We start from the raw sequence: 5691 nt of genomic DNA, 5'->3' as shown, positions 1-5691 counted from the left end.
TGGAGGAAGGGGAATTTTTCTTTCCAAATCTTACATATGGTTCACAGTCTAAATCGGACAAACATAAAAACACAGCAGAACTATGCACAGTTGCATTATGGGTGCTGTTAGGACATTAATGGTACCTGTTTATCAGAAAAAAAAACAATTTTTAAAACTACAGAAAATAGTCACTTGTAACCAGTAGGTCTAGTATTTGCTTTCCCATTGAGATAATTGGTGGTGAATTAGCATGTCGTGTCATTAAAGCATGATTTCATTTCAGATAATTGATAAAAAGATGGTTTCACTTCAGATAATTTTCCGCATGCTGCAAGCAATAGGCAACATGAGACTTGAAAATCCATAAACAGTTAGCTTTCAGTATCTCAGCAACCTTGTCATTCTCAATTTCGTGGAAGACTTCTTGCTGTGTCAAGGGAATGAAGCTACTCTGCAACTACTCTGCAACAGACCTTGGATGAAAGAACTTAAGTACAAAAGATGGCAGGATTAGGCACCCAAGTCTCTTGGCTTACCTCCTTCAACAGCTTCTTCACAGAATCCTGAAAGTTCTTGGAGGATTACATCTCTCATCTAAAAAGGAAAAGTTACTAAGAGGATTTTTTTTTTTTTTTTAATAATCAGTGTTCGAGAAGTATGACTATGTAACTAAGTATGTATTATCTTAAAATCCTCATTAATGACACCAATATCTGTTTTTCTAAAATAAAATTCATGTTGATATTTCTTCAGATCTACCCAGAAGAAAAAAAAAATACTTCTTGTACCTCTTGTTTAATAAATGACTTTTTCTACTTACCCTGCATTTCAGTCTTCCAGGAATAGTTTGGCATACGCTCGGGTGTCTGTTATAAATGGAGATTAATAAAGCTTATGTTTTAAAGAAGTTTAATAAAGTCCAGAACAAATTAAACCAGAAGTAGCACAACAAAAAGCCTATTAATATAGCTACACCAGGGACTTCTTAAAGACACATAGCTTTGGTGTATTCCAAGTTTCATGTCACACAGTACTTTGAACAGGATGTGGGTTGAAAAGGTTTCATAATGCATTTGGTTCTCAGTAAATCAGTTGTTAATTTTTGGGTTAGTTGAAATTGCCAAATTATCATTGTTCCCAATTTGATTGCTAGAGCATTTTATTCCCGTATCAGTTGTGTATTTCAGGGCATAAAATGATACACAATAGGTTTTGTTTAATTTGCTTCTACAGAGTCAGGTACTAAGTTTAATTATTCTAATAATAACCCTCACCACAAAAAAATGTTTCTTCCCCAGTGCAGTACTTATACCCTCCAGGACCACCCAAAATATTTCATACTACCATGAAGATATACTATTACTTTCATAATAGTCATTTGTGAGTTTGAGAGTCAAAGAGTAGAATATGATGTAGCATACATCTCTGGGATGAGAAAAAAGAGTAGGAACGATTTAGCCATAATATTTTAAAATACTTAGGGTGCTTCACAGAATTTGAGATGAAGAACAATTATATGAAACAAAATGCTGAGCTAGTTATCTGCTTAGTCTGGATTTTCAGAAAGGTGAAAGTTTTATTAAATTTTAACTAGAGTTCAGAAGAAAAAGAGAATATATTCTAGTTATCAGTAATCATTCACAAACACAGTCGTGTAAAGGAATGAAAAGACAGTATGTTCATATCTTATCATTAACATACTAAGCCAACCAATCAGTAGCCCATGCATTAGCAAGCTAGCTATTTACAGTTAGCAATGTGAGGCTAAATCCACAGATAAGTGTAGGTATAATGACTCTTCCTTTTCATACAGCTAACTTTTGGTATCAGTGGATTAATAATCCACTGGATTGGCAAATCTGAGTCGGTTGCCTTATGTCCCCTAGCTGCGATCAAGGATTTGGGCAGAAATGGAAGTAGGCTCACAGGGCAACAGGCTGTCCATTCTCCACCCCTACTAAAAGCATTGCAGCAAGCAGTGTGAAACTGGACTCTGGTTTCTTGTGCTACACGCTCATGTTTTTTACCTGTATGTGCACGACCGTTTTTCTCTCTCTCCAATCACAGCCTGAAGGAACATCAGCACAATCCATCTTGTAGACAGGAACATGAGCAGCAGGCTCTCTTCCTGAGTACTAAGATACATGCTGAATTGGAGCGCTATATTTTTCATGCATTTTGAAGTCTTGATTTAAACACAGCTTATAGCACACAAGGGCTGGCAAGAAAGAAAAAGCAAGACAATGTGATTTAACAGTGAGGGCAGACTTAATAGGAAAGGAAAGATGCAGATGATGGCCAGAGAAGTGTATGTAACACAAATTTCTTTCCTGAAATGTTCACATACGTATAACAATTGATATCTATTTTTTATGAATCTTCATCTGTCCCTTGGAGGCTCTTCTCAGCTCTCCATTGAATTCTATGGAGTCTTCCATCCTCTGATATCTCTGTTACCAACCTTCCATCAGATACTCTGGATTAAGCTCCTTCCCTCTCATCATTGCTAGTATTTGAATGAGACATACAGGTCACTGACTCTAGGTTGTCCTCTCCTTGTTCCTTTCACTCAGCATACTTGCCTAAGTTGGGTATCTGTCTCAGTTGCTTCACAGCCCAGCTCTCGGCATGACACGATAGCATGTGGCTACAGGTCAAACAGGAAGCATTAGAAAACACGGAGCATATATGGAACTCCTTTGCTGTTAGGATCAAATTTTTACTCAAATACCATATTCAGCAAGAATAGTATTCCTGGAAATCATTCTCCATTTGATACTGAAGACCCTGTTCTGCCATGTAGCATGGGAGAAAATATGTTGGAAAAGATGTCAAAAGATGATTTGAAGAAACATATATTTAAAAAAAAAAAAACTTTTCTCCCCAACACAAGATGGATTCTATTTAGTTCAAGCTAATCTTGATGTGCGTACAACCTATTCCTTAACATCTCCAGTATAGCAGTTCTGCAGCCTTCTTAAATATTATATTTGAGAGCTCTGTTATCTTTACAATCAGGAGGATTTTCTGAATGTATTATTTAAATCACCCTGGGGTACAGTTTATTCTTTTCCGCTTCTAGATATCTTTCATGCGTTTAAATACTGCTACTGAGTCTCTTCTCAGTCTCATCTTCCAGCTAAATAAATTCAATATTTCCAGTCTTCTCCATATCTCAGATTTCCTAGACTAGTCTGGACCCTTCTCAACTGTTTCATATCTTTCTTGGTATATAATATCCCAAATGGTCATGAAACTCCAGCTGAGGCCTTGAGAGAAGAAAGATGGGGTAGAAGATTTCTTTCAAATACCACCAAAATGAATTTTGCGTACTTCACAATGAAGTATGGGTCTTGGTGAGTGAGGCTAGCACAACTACAGTAAGGTTTTCAAAAGTTCTTAGCGTTTGCTCAACTCCATTTTCTTACAAATATTGTAGAAAAGCTGGTAATTTTTGAAAATCAGAGCCTTCAACTGCATGTTAGTAGTTCTATACAGAACAAATTTGTCTTTTGCAATGAATATCTTCTATTAGCCAGAGCCTGACGTCAGCTCTTGTATCTGATATTATTAATCATCAAAGGCACTCCTATAATTTTTATTTGGAAGACGAATTGAATTTCAGTCTTGATCCTGCAAAGGGCTATGTACATCATATCTATGCCTTGCACAAGGAGGACCCTCTGGAAAGGGATTAATTTCTGCTATGTAGTAAAACTGATAATTTTATAAGTTGGAAGGGAAAGCAGGAGAAACTTGGGGGTTCCCAGAAGCTGTGAAGATTTTTCACTTTGAATATCATTTTAGCCTAATATAGTTTTCATAGGAAAAAAAATATTCTCTTTGTCTAACACTTTTCCAAAATGGAATAAAACCTCTAAATGAGTTAAAAGTTTTTATACCACAGTATTCTACAAGGTCTTAAATTATAGGTTCTTGACTCTTCCATCCATAAACAGTAGCCAAACATAATAATGTCGAGAATATAGTGCCAGTTTAGCAGGTTTGGAAATAATGTTGTTGTGTTTTTTAATAAAGATCACTTTCACATGCTCTCCTCTGTGTGACTTTCAAGAATGGTGATGTGGCAATATACAGTTGGCATAGTCCACTCTATGACAACAGTTAATTAGAAAATAAATGACCCCAGGCCCTCTTCCACTGAGTTCCGGTCATAATAGCACAGTATGTAGGTTTTAGCTCCAAGCTGACTAATTCTAATAGTTACAAATGAAATTTAGCTTTGACATATACATCTATTTCTTACCTTGCTTTGCTGAATGTATGAACAGAGTATCCAGGACGTTCTGGTCTACAATGCTGAGACTACGACAACAGCCAGTGAAACTTGTGGAGATGGTAAAGCAATTTATACGTTTACAAATTATTTTAGAGAACAAATTAAGCTGTTTATTCACCAGGGTGCTGAAGAGCCTGGACTCACTCCATGCATGCCCCAGTCTGTATTCGACCTATTTAGAGAGGACTCGTGCACATCTTCATCCTGTGATGAAGTCATAGGAAAAGAGTCTATAGGTATGCACACAGTAAGTCACCACATTACATGGTCATACTTTACAAAGAATTTAAGTTTTCCTTTTTGACTTTGGCCTGAAGCAGAGTAGGGCGCCCATACAGCTTGTTACAAATGGGAGGTAGTTCAAGGAGTTGTTGCCTTTCAGTAGCAGTCAAGGTAGACCCTGTAATTATTGAATCATAGAATCATTTAGGATGGAAAAACCTCTTAAGGTTGTCAAGTCCAACCACCAATCTAACACTGACAAGTCCACTACTAAACCATGTCCTGAAGTGTCACATCCGCACATCTCTTACCTCCAGGGATGGTGACTTCTTCACTTTCCTGAGCAGACCATTCTAGTGGGCTTTTTGAGAAGATGTTCTTCCTGGTATGCCATGTAAACCTGAAGCCATTTCCTCAAGTCCTAGCACTTGTTCACTGAGGAAAGAGACGACATCCATCTCCACACAACCTCCTTTCAGATAGATTTTCTCTCAGCCTCCTTTTCTCCAGACTAAATTCAACAGTATGGAAGGATTCAGCAGGCATAATACTCTGAGCATGGTCATGCATTTTGCATGCTTGAAATGATGATGAACGTACTCTGTCACTTTACCCTACTTGAACCTCAGAAAGAAAGGCTCACTCAGCAGCCTGGGATCAGAAGTCGCTATTGAACTCTCCACTCTGCTAAAAGCCTTCTACGTGTCCTGGGTAAGCCATTAACAAAATCTTGCCTATCTGTGCCTCTTTCTCCACCTCTCTCTGTTTTTTGTGGGGCAGTCTTCAATACAGTGATGATACAAGACAGTCTCAAGAACAACAACGATACAAGCTTCTATACTAATAACTTGCATGGGAAAATCCCCTGCAATTTATAAATGAAGGAAGTAGACTTTTTTAAGTTGCTAAGCATGCTATCTGGGTCAGTCAATCCTCGTCTCAGATTCTGGGTCAAGATTTTCACATGCTGAGGGAATTCATATGTCTCTTTCCTGTGCCATTTCTCTGGTCTTTCATATAGGAGAAATTTATGCTTCAGCCTTCAGTTACATCCATTAAAGTCAACAGCAAGTTACAAATCCTTTAGAAAGTGGACTCAATTACTTTGTGTGTTTATCAAACTACTTGCTTTATCAAATCAATCTACTGAACGATGCTACCATATTCTAAATAATAGAACATGTATT

The sequence above is a fragment of the Lagopus leucura genome, unplaced genomic scaffold (assembly GCF_019238085.1).
Source record: "Lagopus leucura isolate 7727_CA_CO unplaced genomic scaffold, USGS_WTPT01 Super-Scaffold_100002, whole genome shotgun sequence".
NCBI lineage: Eukaryota > Metazoa > Chordata > Aves > Galliformes > Phasianidae > Lagopus > Lagopus leucura.
The sequence above is the reverse complement of the archived record's forward strand: the minus strand, read 5'-3'. Positions refer to the sequence as shown.